This window comes from Octodon degus, unplaced genomic scaffold (assembly GCF_000260255.1).
Source record: "Octodon degus isolate 3935 unplaced genomic scaffold, OctDeg1.0 scaffold00170, whole genome shotgun sequence".
Lineage (NCBI taxonomy): Eukaryota > Metazoa > Chordata > Mammalia > Rodentia > Octodontidae > Octodon > Octodon degus.
In genome coordinates this window covers 3,999,368-4,017,028 of record NW_004524746.1, presented here as the reverse complement: position 1 = coordinate 4,017,028, position 17,661 = coordinate 3,999,368, and the positions used below count along the sequence as shown (strand labels likewise).

The window sequence follows — 17,661 nt, the reverse complement described above, 5'->3', positions numbered from 1 at the left end:
AGAGAGGGGGAGAGAGAGAGGGGGAGAGAGAGAGAGGGAGAGAGAGAGAGGGAGAGAGAGAGAATGAGAACGAATGAATGAACTGGTCATAAAATGAAATGATAACTCAGTATACATTCCAGAACTTATGGGAAACAGTAAAAGAACCAAAGTTAGGCAAATGCATAGAAATTACATAATACACTGATGAATAATCAATGGGTTACAGGAGAGAGAGAGAGAGAGAGAGAGAGAGAGAGAGAGAGAGAGAGAAGGAGAGAGAGAGAGAGAAATAATAGGTCCTAAAATGAAGTGATAACTTCAGTATAACATTCCAGAACTTATGGGAAACAGTAAAAGCATTTCTGAAAATTTTATCTGTTAATATCTGCATCTAACAAAAGAGAAAAACTAAATAATAACCTAGTGATATATCTTAAGATCCTAGAGAAACAATACCCTTATTGCAAATGTAATACAAGGAAAGAAGTTATAAAGAACAAGCAGAAATCAATTTGAAATGGAAACGTTAAAAAAAATGAAAGAGGGCTGGTGAGATGGCTCAGTGGTCTAAAGCACCTACTTAGAACAAGCTTAGCAAAGCAGAGGGACCGCAGTTCAATCCCCCAGCATCACATGCCAGCCAGCCCTGCCTCCTGGTGGGCTGAGCTGGCCACACACATATACACACACACAAATAAATAAATAAATAAATTTAATTTTTTTTAAAAAATGAAAGAATAAATGAATTAAAATAGATGCTTTAGCTAGTTTTTAAAAATAAGGAGAGAAAAGACACAAGCCAATGCAATTAGAAATGAGAACAGTGAAATCACAAGAAATAATTTCAAGATCCAGAATATTTTCACCATTTCAGAAACTTGTAGGCCAGAAGATTGGAGAACTCAGAAAAAAATGGAGGGATTCATCGATACATACGAATTACCAAAACTCAACCAAGAAGAGATAAAAATCCTGAATAATCCAATAATAAGCAATAAAATTAATGCAGTAATAAAAAACCTGCCAACTAAGAAAAGCACAAAGCACAGAACTCGGTAGACTCACTACTGACTTCTGCAAGAATATCAGAAGAAGTCTATGGCCAATACTTGTCAAAGCCTTTATTGAAATTGAAAGGAAAAGATTAATCGCAAAGTACATGGAAGCTAGCAGTAACCTCATTATAAAGCCGACAAGAATCCAACAAAAAAGGAAAATCACAGATCAATATCTCTAATAAACATAGTTGTAAAAATCCTCAAGATGCTGGCAAATGGAATGTAATAAATCATCTCAAAGATCATATACCGTGACCAAGTAGGCTTCATTCTAGGGATATAAGAATGGTTCAACATTCTATGCAAATCAACAGATGTAATTCCATAAATAAACAGGCAAAAAAATCACATGATTGTGTCAATAGAAACAATATAAAGCCTTTTAAAAATCCAACACTGATTTGGGTTTGATTTCCTACATAGGTTTCAGAGGACTTTAACTCAAGGATACACCTATGACTAACATCATATAAAATAGAGAAAAAACTGAAGGGATGCGCACTAAAATCAGGAACAAAGCAAGATATCCATTATCACCACTCATGTTTAACATAGTTTTGAAACATTAGAGAAATCACGCAAGAGAAAAACATAAAATAATACATATGGAAAACAATTCAAAGTATCATTATATGCAGGTGACATGATCCTTTACTTACAAAAGAAAAAATTTCACTAAAAGAATTATAAAATTAAGTCAAATTCTGAAATATAACAGGAATACGAACTCCACATGCAACCATCAATAGTATTCCTAGACACTAATAATCAATTCACTGAGAAAAAAAATTAGGAAAATGTCATTTAAAGTAGCATCGAGTGAAGTTAAAATACTTAGGAATGAAGCAAAAGACCACAACAAGAAAAATCATATCACTCTGAAAAAGGAAATCAGAAAGTTGAAACATCTCCCATGTTCCTGGGCTGGTTAGACCAATATAGACAATATGGTTCTACTTCTAAAACTGATACATAGATTTAATTCAATCCCAATCGAAATACCAACAATATTTTTTTTTTTTTAAGATTTAAAGAAAATTATCCAAAACTTTACATGGAACCAGAAGAAACCAGAATGGGAAAAGCAATGTTCTGGGTAACAGTAGCGAAGCAAGAAGCATCCTAACCCCAGATTTGAAGTTCTATGACAAAGCTGCAGTGATAAAACCAGTATGATACTAGCTCAAAAACAGAAATGTGAATCACTGAAACAGAAAGCCATGTTCAACTATTTGATTTTGGAAAAGCAACCAAAAACATACAAAAGGGAAAGAGAACCTCTAATAAATTGTGCTAGGAAAACTACATACTGAGGATTGTGTCTAGACCCATATATCTCTCTGTGTACTAAACTAAAATTATAATGGAGCAGAGGTCTGCATGTTAAAATAAAATACAATGTGTTGGAAGATGAAATAAATGAAACTCTTAGAAACATAGGCATAGGCAAGGACTTCTTGAAAAAAAAAACCTTGCTTGCACAAAAAATAATATGGAGAACCAGCAAATGGGGTAATACCATGTTAGGAAGCTTCGGCATTCTAAAGGAAACCACCAAGAGAGTAAAGACATAAACCTACAGAATGGGCAAAAAGTTTCCCATGCTGTTCCTCACAGAGGACTGACATATAGAATATAAGAAAAATTCAAAAACAACTAGACACTTCAGAATAAAAGAACCTATCATAAAATGGTGAAATGAAGAGACACTTCTCAGAAGTACTGCTGGCCAATAAACAGATGAAAAAATGTTCATAATACCTGGCCATTATGGAAATTAAAAATTAAGACAACACTTGAGATTCCCTTCTACTCTGGAAAGATTAACTATAACAAGAAATCAGTAACAAGTGCTGGTGAGACTTGGGGAAAAACGAAACTTCTATATTATTGGTGGAAATATAAACTAGTACAGTAACTATGGAGATCAGTATGAATATTCTTCAAAGAACTAAAAGTAGAAATTGTATTTGATTGAGCTGTTCTTCTTCTAGGAATCTTCCTGAAGGAGTTAACGTCATCATATCACAGTGATACATGCATACTCATTTTACAACAATTTATAATAGCGAAATCTTGGAATTTAGCTGTAGGGCCTATATGTTCATCAAAAGATGTATGGATAAAAGATATTTATACACAGTGCAATAGTACTTTGCTGCAGAGACGGAGAAACTTGAGGCTTTTCGGTGCACATTAATATTCCTTGAGATTAGACTAATTGAAACATATCAGACCCACAACTTTGAACATTGTGTGGTTTCTATTATATGAAAAAAATAAATAAATTAAGGTCAAAAGCAGGATAAATGATAGGACGTATGGAATAGGAAAAAGAGATGGACAATGGGAGGGAAGAAAGAAAGAGGGAAAAGATTTTTTTAAAAAAAAGATAATTGAAGAAAAATAGGAATAGAAGTCAGACATGGTGGCCCGCAACTGTAGTCTCAACACTTGTAACACTGAAGTAGGAAGAATGAGCTCAGCAAAAGTCTGAATTACAAAGCCAGACTGTCTCAAAACAAACAAAAATGAAATAGAATTTTTCACTTGGGAAGGGGATAATGAGTTGGAGTGCAGGAAGAGAACAAAAGAATTGAGGTATGTCCTATTTGCATACCAGTGCCCCACAATAAATGCCATTGTTATGTGCTGCAAACACATACTAATGGAAATGTGTAATTAAAAATTTTGAAATTTGACAGCATTAATTTCAGACTATGATGGATATTCATTAAGACACACGTATTTAAGGGAAATAATAAAATATTTGAGCGTATAAATCCTATCCTTTTCACAGATTAGCTGTGTTATCATGGCTAGCTACTTAAATCTCTTTGGATTTGGGTCCTCGCTAGGAGAAAGGAAACATTACTTATTTCACAGCTTATTTTGCTGATTGGACAATATGTATAGAAACATTCAACCACATTCTTCTGCTTTTGCTTTTCCCTGTCTGTTCTGTCCTTTTAGCCTTTGTTTAATGTCTTCACTTCGGTTTTCATATGTTCCTTTGTCTACTTCAGACATTCTATTTTTAAATCCAGGGAATTTCTAGGAGTGCAACCGTTCCTAGTAAAGGATTGAGTACTGTGAACTACATGGCACAATGTTATTTTATAAGGGGAAGGTGATTTTTGTCTCTGGCATCCCAAGATTTTTGGCTTGGATGATTTTACTGTCTCATAATATTTTCTTGGTGAGCAATATATTTTAGATGTGAGAGTTTCTTTCAATCAAATGAGGTGATTTTCAGCATGAATAGTCCCCTAATATTAGTTATGAAAGGAAGGGTTCTTTGGTTGCCATATATTTGCCGTCAATGTTCATTTTATGTCTCAGTTGATGTCATAGAAGATTTATATTTGCTTCAGTAAAATGCAGCTGTCAAAAGAGCTGTAGCTCTGTGCATCACAGCTCCTTCCAGTTGCTGACGGTAACTTTGCACCCATGTCTTCCACGTTGCCACTGTGTGACTGCATTATACACAGGTTGCCCAACCATTTTCTCGGAGAAATGCAAATGGCACCTCACACTGGGGAGATGTAGAACAATAGAAGAAAGGATGATACTAAATCAAACACAATCTTATATGGATTTTTTTTTCAAGATATAGGGAAATCTGAAAGAGTTTGTGAAAATGTTTTTGCAGTCTACATGAATTGATTTTCTGTCTTTTTCTGTATTTAGGAAAGGGTCTACAGGGTCTCACTACATAAATTGGACTCATAGTGATCCTCATAGTGTTTTCAGCCTCCCAACTGCTGGGATTACAAGTGCGCACCACCATGTCCATCTCAATCACTGTCTCAGTGCGCACTGTGGGTGGGGCCAGCACGGCACTACATGAATCAATTTTCTGCAGCTATAATGAAATATGTGAATCTGGGAAATGTATAAAGAAAAGAGGTTTATTTACTAAGTTTTGGGACCCAAGAGTACAAATAGCATGCAACTTGTCCTAATTGGCCCTTACCCCCACCACACCCCATCGTGTGTACCCCATCATGTGTACACAGCATCACGTGGGAACATGTGCAAGAGGAAGAAGTTTTGTGGTATATTTTCCCAGAGAGACACTTGGGAAGGCTGAGGCTTGCTCTTTTATGATGACCCCTGCACCTAAGAACTGAACAGGCCTCAAGAGAACTTTACCAGTTCCTTCAGTGGGAAATCAGTGACATAACGCCATCCACTAGGCTCCCATCCTTAAGGGTTCTACACCGCTTACCCCAAAAAGAATCAAGTTCTCAACACATGAGACAGACATGTAGGTGTGTGAGCAACAAACATCAGCCAGAACATAGCAAACTCTTCGCAGGCCATAAGTGGTAAGAAGCGAATACAGAAAACTGATATTCTAAATCACCTTACCCTGGTCCTAGGATATAGCTCAGTGGCATAAGTGCCTGCCTGGCAAGCGCAAGGTCCCAAGTTCAATCTCTAGTACCGGAGAAAAAGAGAAAGAGAATGATAAATCAGCTTAATCCAGTGGATCTTGGTAAATTTGAGACCCACACAGAGCGGGAAGCCTTTCTTAGGCATCTGTCCTCGTGTACGTGGTGTCTGGCTTTTCTCTGCGTGGGAGCTCCAATTAAGGCTCTAAGATCCATCCTACTTAAACATAGGATAATATAATGTATTGCATTCAGTGATTATATTCATTCTAGTGACATGTATAGAAAAATGTTTATTTTAGAAATATCTGTGGATGGGACTGGAGAGATAGCTCAGTAGAGTAAGTGTTCTGAGGTCAATCCCTGGTACAAAAAAAAAAAAAAAAATCTGTGGTGTATGTTTGCTCATAGAAAATGTGCTTATTTTTATTATATATAATGTACATTTGTATATGCATTGTATAGATTTTTTCAGATAGGTAATTGTATGAAAGGTGGTTAAAGTGTCTAATAAGATACATTTTTGGCAAGTGAAATTTATTTTAAATATATGCTTTCCATTTTCGATATTGTGATGGTTTGGATCTAGTTGTACCCCCAAAGCCTCACACAGTGATAGGGCTGCAGGCTCTAGAGTTTGTGGTTAATTCCTGACCCAGTGTTGGGATTGTGGCGTGAGTGCTGCTGAGCTGAGTGCGAATGCTGCCCGGCCCGGGGTGGGGTGTTGGGGAGGCAGATACCTGGAGGCCATATGAGGGAGGGAGAGAGGCTTGCTCCCCGCTGCTTCCTCAGGCTCAGGCTGTCATGCTGTCTTCTGCCACCATGAACAGCTGCCCTCTGCTGTGTGCCACTGTGCCCTGGAGCCAGCTGATTATGAACTGCGACCTCCACAAACTGTGAGCTAAATACACCTTTCCTTCCTTAATTTGGGTGTCAGGTATTTTGTCCCAGCCACAAGTGAAAAGTAGCAGAGACATGTATCATGCGTTCAAATACGGTAATTCTCACGTCAAAAAACTGTATGTACTTTTGTTTCCCTCAGTTAGGTAAGGATTCTGAAGTATGCACCAAGTGATTAATTTATATGCACATCAGATGTAGTTCATTCAGATGCAGAAACTCAAACCATCTGAATGACACTGTTCCCTTACTAAAGCAGTTTTATTAATATGTCCACAACAGTGTATCTCGTCCCTATACTTACAACACTAAGAAAAAATTTTATAACTATTTATTTATTTGGTACAGAGCCTTGCTATGCAGCTTGGACTCGGAGTGATCCTCCTGTCTAGCGTCCCCAGTGCTGAGATTACAGGTGTGTGCTGCCCCGCTGTTTGGGTGGCTGCACAGTACGCCCAGCAGGGCCCGTATGGCATTCGGTACCAGGGATCAAACCGAGGTCCTTGTGCTTGCCAGGCAGGCGCCTGGTCCACCAACCTATCTCCTCTGCCTTTCTAACATTTTTGATCATTAAATATTTAGTAAGTTTGGTGATGATCTTATTATTTTAATACATTTCAAAAATTTCAAGCCTTGCTGCCTAGAAAGGAGTCTGAGATCCCTCTTCTCCGGCATTGTCTCCTTATCAAATAACTTCTGCAGAGCATGACTCATCATTCAGTTTCTCCTTTACTGTGAAATTTGAAGAAAAAAGGTTTTAAGTATAGGAAAACTGTTACTTAGATGATTATACAGTATTTTCCTGAGATTATGATTTATTTTAAGGAAAGAATAAGTTTATGTGAACTTTAGGGGATTTTTTTTTTTTTTTTTTACTTACGTATCTTCTGAACTAAAACAATTAGGACATAGAAACACTGCAGAAGGATGTTGGCATGACACTATGGAAGGAGGTGTATTGTCTTCTACGTATAAAAATTGTGCTCCAAAATCTCCTTTTCCTGTTTTGTTCTCAGGAAGAGCTTCATTGGTTCAAGACTGCCAAGCAGACCACAGAGATGTTAAGTGTGGTCAAAGAACAAAATTATCAGGCAATTCGTAGACAAGAAATGCTTTTGCATTCCTGGCTCACATTTTCTTATTAGAGGACGGACTAGCTTGACAAAGATTAGAAGGCTTTTGGCTAATAAAATAGTAAGATTTTACCTGGAGCAAGTCTTAAAATGCTCACTGTGTTCTGCTGGTTAATTGTCTTCTTTTTGCCATAGTGTAGCTTTGCTGGCAGATGGCAACATTTGGAGGATACCGAAGTTGACAAATTCTCCTAAGAATCTTCAAAACTTTTAATAATTTCTTCTGAAAAAAAGTCTGAATTTTATGTAGTTCTGCCAAAATGATCAAGATGAAGTCTTCTACCTTTTTTTTATTTTTATGCCCTATGTTACTTTAGTTTTGAATAGGGTAGCTGTCTGGGAAAACAATGTGAAACAATGTCTATTCACTATGACTGTAGTTTCATAGATATAAAAACATAACCTATTGTCTTCTACATATAAAAATTGTGCTCCAAAAATAGCATCCTAGTCCTTATCATAAGATCATTAACCAAAGGTTAATAAATACATGAATGTTAGACAACTTTTGTCACCTGTTGGTTCTCCTGATAACCAAAATGATTCTATCCAGTTGTTTTGAGGTGGACAGTGCTTTGAGGCACCTCATTTTTACATTCTCTACAATTACTGCTTGTTAGATGAAGCCCACTGGATGACCCGCTGGGCAGCGCCTCTCCAGACCTTTCATAAATGATATCCTCCACCAGGAAATACATAGTACCAAAACAGAAGTTATTCCGAGTATGACATGAACAAATGCATGTCATACCTAAATTTCATTGGACTTTAGTGTTTATTTGAACTCCCTGCTAAAAACGTATTCTCATAATAGTGAGACTAGAAGGAATATATAATCTAGTTTAAATGAACGGTCCTGATTTCTGCTGCTGCAAACTCATTAAAATTGCAAAAGTTAGGTTATTTCTGGCAAGCCAGCGGCAAGTTTGTGGGGTTCATACTATTAGTCACTTTTGTGGTGAGACTTCCTAACAGATGGCCTTGTTCCCTCCTTAATCAGACAGATTGGTGATTACATTAAAATTTTATCATTAATATTTTCTTAGGCATATCTGTGAATGTTTCATGGCTCAGATTTTCAGAGGTATCCAGCCTAGCCAGTGACCTTTGCTGTTTCCTCACGGTTGGTGGGATCTTTAGAAAAAGAAAGCTTGTTTATACCAAGCTGAGCTGTACTCTGTTGCTAGGACTCTGTGGGGATTCTCTTTCTGTTCACAAAGAGGCCAATTCCTTTACTTAGCTGCTATGCTCTTGTTTGGCTTGTCTTTTGTATTTTCTTTCTACATCATGTATCTTCTCAAGGCCTGGGCAAAAAGTGTCCATCCATTGTATAAAATTCCTATTTTAAAATGAATCTAAAGATATAATTAAGGAGCACATGGATGAAAGAGTTCAGTTTTTATAACACCATTTATGTACATTGACATATTAGAGGATGATAATTAGTTTGATTGGAATAGTCATCCATATGGCATGGTGAGGAATCATATACCAATATATAATCGTTCTCTTTTATTAATAGGTTATAGATACAACATACTTTGATTTACTTTATTATGCATTTAAAATGTATATTTCTCTAAATCTCTATCAGTGAATTTGTTATCTGTGTAGAGGAAAGCTACTGATTTTTGGATGTTGACTTTGTATCCTGCTATGCTACTGAATACATTTATTAATTCTAGTAGCTTTTTGGTGGAGTTTTATGGGTCTTCTATGTGGAGTATCATGTTGTTGTCTGTGAATAATTATAGCTCAACTTACTCCTTACCTACTCCTTTTTTTTAAATTTATATACTTGGTACAGGGTCTCACTACACAGCTCGGACTCATAGCGATGTTTTAGCCTCCCCAGTGCTGAGATTACAGGCATGTGTCACAGGACGATGTTGGCACAGCATATTGTACCAGGAATCAAACCCTGGTCCTTACAGTGGCTGGCAAGGCTCTTAGACTGCTGAGCTATCTCCCCAGCCCTCCTTCTCTATTCTTTTTTAAACATCAATATTTTATGATTAATTTTATTAATGGTACACGAAATTTTCATGCATTTAAAAATTTTGCTATTCACATGGTTGATTCAGCTCAAGTCAACAAATAGTAAAGCCTACATGAGAAAAAGATAAAATGGTATTACATTTTTGTATAATAAACTAATTTCTTTTTAAGAATGAAAGTTTAATATTGAGAATCAAAAACCTAAATTTCAAAAAGTTGGAATTGATTTAAACAATATATTATTTAGGCCACAAGACGGCCCATTAATCTTTCTTGTCTGAGAGTAGTTAATCTCTTGAACCGCTTTTCCTCAGCTTCAGCGTTTTCATTAAATAACTTTGGATGAGCCAGAGAATTGTCATCTTGGTTCTTGACAGCGGTTGAGATGCTGCTAGCGTCTATTTCTTTCTCAGCACTGGGTGGGTCAGCAACTGCAGCTGCCAGTCCTGATCCTGGAGTTGTAAGTTTCACTTCCCTGGGTTCCACTGACTTTTTGACTTCTTTCCCTGATCTGAATGTCTGCTGAACAAAAGAATCACTTTCAATAGCTTCAATATCTTAAACTCTTTTCCTTGTTCTGCCAGGGTGGCCTCGTCTTCTTCCTTTCTTCTCTTTGCGTCTGCCTCGTTTCTTTTTTTGGCCTTCAGTGCTTCATCAACTTCTGCAGCAGCTTCAAGAACTAGCTGTAGTCTGGCTTTGGCTTGCTCAGCTGGTAGCAGCTGTTCTCATCCAGCTTGACGTTTCCATTCCCCATGTGTAATTCTTTGTCTTGCCTTTATCCTTTCCTCTTTTTTTCTTATCTCTGTCTTTACATCGATCTCTGTCCCGGGACCTACCACGGGTTCTTCTGTGACTGGAATATTCACTACTTCAGCTGTGGGAATGTGGACGAGGTCTTGGCCTGGACCTTCTACCATAAGAATGTGAACAAGACTGAAGATCTCTGGACCAGCATCTCGACTTTGATCTTGATTTCCTTCCACCTTTCTTTTGGCTGTGTGTTCTACTGTCTGAAGAACTGCTGGAAGATGATTGTCTATGATATTTCTTTTTTCTCTTGCTTCTGCTTTCTTCTTCATTTTCTGATGACCGGTGTCCCATATCTCCCACTGATGTGCAAGCATCGCAGTCCTAGAAACCTTTCTGAAGATCAGAGTACCACCAGCATCCTACAAACTTGCTTCAGTTTAAGCTCAGTGCCTTCCTGGTTCCAGTGCCAGGCCTCCTTCCCTATTCTTATTCCTGTCTTTTCTGTCTTATCTAATGACTCTGGCTAATGTTTCTAGAACTCTGTTCAATAGGAGGGGTGATAGCAGACATCCTTGTTTTGTACCTGATTTTAGAATAAAAGGTTTCAGTTTTCGTCCATTTAGAATAATGTTGGCTGTTGGTTTTTCATAGATGGCTTTTATCAGATTGTGGTACAGGCCATCTATTCCAATATTCTGTAGGGCTTTGATCATGAATGAGTGTTGGACTTTGTCAAAAGCTTTTTCTGTATCAATTGAGATGATCATGTGGTTTTTGGAATTGGCTCGATTGATATAGTGTGTTACATTTATAGATTTGTACATGATGAACCACCCTTGTATCCCTGGGATAAATCCTACCTGATTGTGGTGTATAATCTTCCTGATGATTTGCTGCATTCTACTTGCTAATATTTTATTGAGGATTTTTGCATCTATGTTTATGGGGCAGATTGGCCTGCATATCTTTTTTTGGTTGTCTTTATATTTGGTATCAGTATAACACTTGCCTCCAGGAATGATGAGAGAAGGGAGAAAAGAGGAAAAAAGAAAAAAAAAAGAAAGTGTAAAAAACCAGTCAAGAATATATTCAGGGGCACAGGGAGATGGCTAAGTAGAATAAGTGCTTCCCTGGCAAGCGCAAGGGCCTAAGTTCAATCCCTTGTTCTGAAAAAGAAAAAAAATTATATATATACATTATATGTATATATATATATATATTATATATATATGTATATATATGTATATGTATATATATATGTATATATATGTATATGTATATATACATATATATATTCAGGATAGCTGAGATGATTGTACTACTAATTTTCATCATGTTTTTGAAAGTACCTGTTAATATTTAAATTTTTCACTTTGGCTAACTCTATATGCTAATATCTATAATCTGAAGAACTACATAGAAGACAGCAATATGCAGTTCAAAAACCATGGTTGTATACCTCATCTTGTTCTTCTAAATGTGTGCCATTTCTAATGTCTTATCAATTATTATACTCTCTTTAAAATAAATTTAAAAATAAAAAGTAAAAAGGATATGAAAAACTAAGATTTATTGAAAGGAAGAGTTAATGTTTAATTATTGGACAAATCTTGCAAACCTTTATCTGGTAATCCGAACAACAGACTTGACAATAAAAATAGGTAATATAACAACCACTGTTAGTTTTCTATTCTTGTTTTGAAATTCTGTACCATACTTATTATTGTATGTTGATTATTTGTTTTTGCTTTTGCTTTAGTTTTTACTCTTTAAATAAAATATTAAAACTGTATGTAATATTGTCCATTTCTGAAAGAAATTTTCATAGAGAACTAATACCTGTGAAATAATATAAAGAAATATCTTTTGGGAATCGAACCCAGGGTCAAAAAGAAAATTGTTAATAAAACAGATTGGCATAATCTATGTTTTAGTAGTCAGATTTGTACTCAATATCATACCATCTGTCTGGATATTTTCACTTAGATATCTTACAGATTCTTCAGACTCAGTATGTTCAAAGTAGAAACATTCTTTGTTTCTTTGTTACATACACTTTTTAAACTGACACTGATTCCCTCTTCATGTGTTTATTGGAGTAATAAATATATTTTCCCAATTAAATTGGAATGCAAATCCAGTGTTAAAGCAACATTGAGATTCCATCCTACCACAGAAAGAACAGCCACCATGAAGAAATCAAGTAATAACAAATGCAGCCAAGGCTGCGGCGAAAGCAAAGGATGGTTTGGGCATCACTAGGTTCGTGTTGCGGGCCTCTCCTTGAACTCCCTGTTGTCGTGCTTGCTTCCACTTCAGTTTCTAAGACACAGACCTGATTGTGTTACTTCCTTTCTTAACAGCAACTTCCCTTTGCCTTTGGTATGGAGCCATGCCTGGAAGCTCGGCATACGTTGGTTTTTGCCAACCTCTCTGTACCGCTTGCATTTTGCCACCTTAGGTTCTTACCCTCTGCATTTCCAGTCAGGAGGGAGTAGCTTTTTCTATGGCGTTGTCCTCTGCATCACAGCCCACTTCAGCGATCCATCTACAGAGAGGCTATTGAAGAAAAATATTAAATATGCACAGAAAACTATAGATATGCTTTGAATAGTTGTCAATTATTCATACATAAGAAAGTTAAGCATTAGTCCAAAAGGATTTAATATTCCCTAGGCAGCAGATGCCATCTAATTTCTATCCATTGCACAATAAAAAAATTAATACAATCCGCTGAGTGACAACATACAGATCCCTTTCTGTGGTCTAAATTTTCCTTTAATGATTATAAATAATACAACATTAATATCCTATTTTAGTCACTTAGAATATTTTTATAACAATAAAAATGGGAAATATTATCAAAATCTTCCTAACACATAGTTTCATGGGGGAAGAATACTCCCAAATGTCAGTTTAAAATTTTTTTAAGTATTTTTTTATTTAAAGAATTTCATGTGGATTTATTACTCATTAAGGTCATTTTAATGAGGCTGTCTTCCAGGTAGCCCTTTTTAAAACAACTGCTCAGTCCAGCCATCCCATGTGCCCTGTGGTCTTATATCCAATTTCTTCCAGCAATTTACATTTTTGGAGCCTCGAATTTGAATTGTACATACTATTGGCATTTTGGCACATGATCTAGAGTCTCTATTTTTCCCTAATCTTTCATTTCTAATATTGAAAGTCAACTTTTTTCAGTCAGTATTAGGCAAGATGTTACAGGCCTCGTTGTCACCACTGGAAATGTTTACTGTGAATGAAGCATGACCGGTATCTCAATTTTAGCCACATTGAGCAATTCTGGACACTAATCAACAGTGCCCATTCTAATCCAGAATGAAGCTTTGGTCAGTTTAAATTCTAATAATGCTAAAGCTATTACGATATTCTAATTTTCAAAGTATGGATTATTTTTTTAAAAAAGACGTCTTTGTCCCAGCACTACCTGCCACGCTGACCCACCCCTGGGCGTGCTGAGCCAAGGAGCGAGTATGAGCGTGGTGGCGCCCTCCAGCAATCACAGCATGAGGGAGGTTGAAAACAGGAAGATTACTATGAGTCTAAGCTGCATAGTCAGACCCTGCACAAAATACAAATTAATTAATAAATTTAAAAATAAATTAAAAAATAAAAAAGACATCTTTGTCATAATGGTAATTTTTTTTATTTAGCCAAACACACAACTGTGCTTGTTTTCATTTAAGAAATGTCCACCCACGCTGCTTGCTTTTAGCTTTCACTTATGTAAATAAGACTAACAAAACAGCAGCTAAAAATGCACTCATATGGGAAATGTATATTCATGTAGGAAAAATGCATTCATCTAAGTAAAAGGGAGTTGTGATTCTAAATATCCAACCAGACTGGTAAATATCATTTTTTGTTAACATACATGATTTTTGTGGTTAGAGGGCCTAGGTAATATTTCACTAGAAAATATTTCGTATATGTGTTATTCCTTTTAAAAAAAGTTTTAAAACATGCCACGTCCTCCTCTACTACAACTTCTACAGGCTTCCCTTGAAAGATTGCTGATATATTTTACCCAATTAAATTAGAATGCAAATCCAAAGTTAAATTTTGTGATTCATCTAATTATATCCTACTAAACATACTATTTAATTGATGAACTTGATGTTTCTGAGATATTAAAATGGAATTTGGAGTAAAGCACTTTCCAGTTTAAGTAGCATTTGCTTTTATAGTATATATTAATGTATTTTGCCTCAATATGTAGCTTTTTTATTTCAGAGAAGAATTTTGATGGATAAAAAACTGATTCATTTTGTGGAAAAACATCACGGCTTATCAGATACATGACATGCAATTCTTATGTGAAACACTTTCTAACAGTTCTGTACTGAGACATCATGGATACCTTTAGGATATGTAGGATAGGAAAAGTGTACCCCAAAAGACAAATGGAAAAAATGTCAAAACAGATTACATACCACAAAGCCAAAAATAAGTTTCAATTCTTAGTATCTTTATGAAATAATTTATTAAAATTACAGATGACATTTCTATGAATTTCCATTCATGGTTAACTGAGACAGAGACATTGGATAAGAAATACGCAATTTCAGACAAATACATTTAAAATATGCATGTACACGTGATATTCATCTATCTGCAGCAGTCCTGACACACAGATGTTCTTTTTTATTTATTTATTTTTGTGTGGCCAGTTCAGCCCACCCTGGGAGTGGGGCTGGCATAGCATGTGGTACTGGTGATCGAGCCACGGTCCCTGTGCTTGTCTGAGCTTGCTTAAGCAGGTGCTTTAGACCATTGAGCTATTTCACTGGCTCTAGATATTCCTTTAAGTCATACAGTATTTATGAAGCACTAACATATGTGCTAAAATCACTGATATTGTTTTAGTTAGTTGTAATGTCATGCTCTAAAATACAGAATAGTTTCAGAGTCCAGCTGTTACTCTTAATAGACTCCCTCTCTTACATTGCTTGCAATATTTGCAGAAAATTCTCTTAAAATAAATTGTCATAGTTTTGTTTTTACCAGTGGCAGTAAGAGCTGTATCTAATTTATGTAATTGTCCAATGTGGCAATAATTTAATGAGCATAGTCCTTGACCTAACAAAATTCCCTTCCTGTGTTTAGCACAGTAAACTATGTCAAGAAAACTTGGATGTCTAACTGCTGTGGCACCCTTCATGGTCCATTCAGCATGGATTAGAATAAAGCATTTGCTGTCATTCAATGATTTATTCATTGAACAAATAATTGTTGAGTCCTACAGGTGTCATGCACACTGAGTTCTCTAGTTGAAATGATAATTAAAGTGAAATTCTGTATCATTCCTAATTTTATTCTTTTATATTATTACTCTGTATTCTCTTTAAAAAAAAAAAGTCAACCATGGCTATGGTTATGGGTGCTTGGTCCTCTACAATGAGCCATTGACAACGAAATACCAGGAATACATCATTATAAAATCAGTAACTGCTTTGAAGACAAGAATATGATCCTATGTAAATATATAACAATATAATTTATTTAGTGCACCATGCAGCTGACCAAGCAGGTAGAAATAATTATGGAAGACTTTCTGAGAGCACAAGTTTGGAGCTGTCAACAACAAGACAAGGAGTGGTTAACTAGTCATTGGCAGGGGTGATTGGTTAGTCACAGTGAGCAGTACTAATGAACAGACCAGGCAGGCATGAATGTCTTATAGCAAGATAAGTCGGGATTCTTGGAGGTAAGTATGGCTGCAAAGTACCCAGTCTTGAGAGCCATGTTAAAAATATTAATATTTATTCTGCCCCCTAGTTTTGTTGTATTTTTCTCATTCAGCTTTGCTCATAATAACAGCCACAATGTAAACAAGAGTTTTTACTTTAATTTGTAGACATGAACTTTCTCAGAACTTCTCAAAGCTATCATCTTTCTGAGGAAAAGAAAGGGAACTGCTTCATATTCTGGAGTTTGATGTGAAAGAACCTTTCATAAGGGTATTTCATGGGACAAATAGTAATTATTGGCCTTTTGTCATTGTAGCAGGCTGGTTATTTATTCAAGGCTGGTCACTCCAGTTTGCAACTGGATAAAGAATTCCATAGATTTTCTAATTGTGTTTCTCAAGTTATTTTAGCCCTCTCTTCCTGCATCTGTTTTCCTGGTTTATTGTTTTCTGGTCGTCTTGTCCTAAACTGACCTTCTTAGTCTGTGCCTGTGTGCGTGGTTGCCTGGTCCCTGACACTATCTGTTGTTCTCGTACACTACCACATCTCTCCGATTTGGCCTTTTTGTTTGACCTTGTTATTCTAGTTGGCACAGACCTGTACATGCTTTATATTTTACTATTGTCTCCCTCTTGTTAAAATAGGGCTTATTTTAGTGACTATGGTAGACTAAGTGAATTTTAAAAAGTGAATAAAAAAGTCTACCAACAAAACAAATAAAGAAACTTAAATCTCAAGCCTTAAGGAAGTTAAATGTGTCTCTAGAATTCCCATTGATGTATTGATACAAAATTACCTTAGTCTATATGTGCGGCCATAAGAAAATACCCTAGACTAACGGCTTACAAACAATAGACATTCCTTTTTCTTCATTCCAGAGGCAGGAAGTTCTAAGAGAAGGACAGTGGCAATTTATATTCAGACTTTCCTGGGGTCTTACTTCCTGGTTCATTTACAACACCTGTTAACTATGTTTATACATGGTAGAATAGTGTCTCTCTGCAGTTGCTTTTATAGGGACAGTAATGTCATTCAGGTGGTCCCCTCCTTCATGACCTAATTCCATGATACCTTGATACCACCTCCATTTGGATTAGGATTTCAGTGTATGAATTTTAGGGCGATGGAAACAATCAGATTATAGTGGCTGGACTCAGTTTGCGAATACACATTTACTAATGAGTTGATAGGTGTTTTACCTTTTCATTTCTTTTTTTGGTAATTATGTGAGGTAGGACTTGTTAGTGTTCCTGTGGTATAGATAAGAAAATAGCTCCTCAAAAAGTGCAACTGGCTTGTCTAAATTAACTAAGCTTTTAATCAAGGAGACCAGCATTCAAACCCAGTTCTCTTAGTTTACTAAGTTCATATTTGTCCTGTACATCATTGCATTTGCTCTTGTACAACTTATCTATATCCAGAGCATAATGGTAGAGGCACTGTGAGTATCACTCTTCCTGACAGAGAAATCATACGCACAGAAAGGCTATGCAGTACACTTCTGCCTTCTAATGAAGTCTGCTGTGGTCTTCCTCAGTGCCACTGTGCGGATGTACATTCTGTACCTCTCCATTTTACTTAACTCTCAGTCTTCGGAAGCAGTGTCTGTTTTTCTTCATCTTAATATTTCCTGTGCAGGGGCTGGAGAGATGGCTCAGTGGTCTGGAGCACCTACTTAGAACAAGCTTGGCAAGGCATCAGGGACCGCGGTTCAATCCCCCAGCACCACATG

At 36.3% G+C, this 17,661-nt stretch overlaps 1 protein-coding gene, 1 non-coding gene and 1 pseudogene across 2 annotated transcripts in view; 1 reads left to right on the top strand and 2 right to left on the bottom strand.

Annotated features, from left to right (window-relative positions):
- Cadps2 (calcium dependent secretion activator 2) overlaps window positions 1-17,661 on the top strand; it is a 575,996-nt gene that overhangs the window by 265,072 nt on the left and 293,263 nt on the right. The gene's annotated exons all lie outside the window — the stretch shown is intronic.
- On the bottom strand, window positions 9,712-10,569 carry LOC105743815 (annotated as a pseudogene).
- On the bottom strand, window positions 13,433-13,565 carry LOC111813192. The gene has a single exon (XR_002818513.1). It is a non-coding gene; the product is annotated as a small nucleolar RNA SNORA1 (small nucleolar RNA).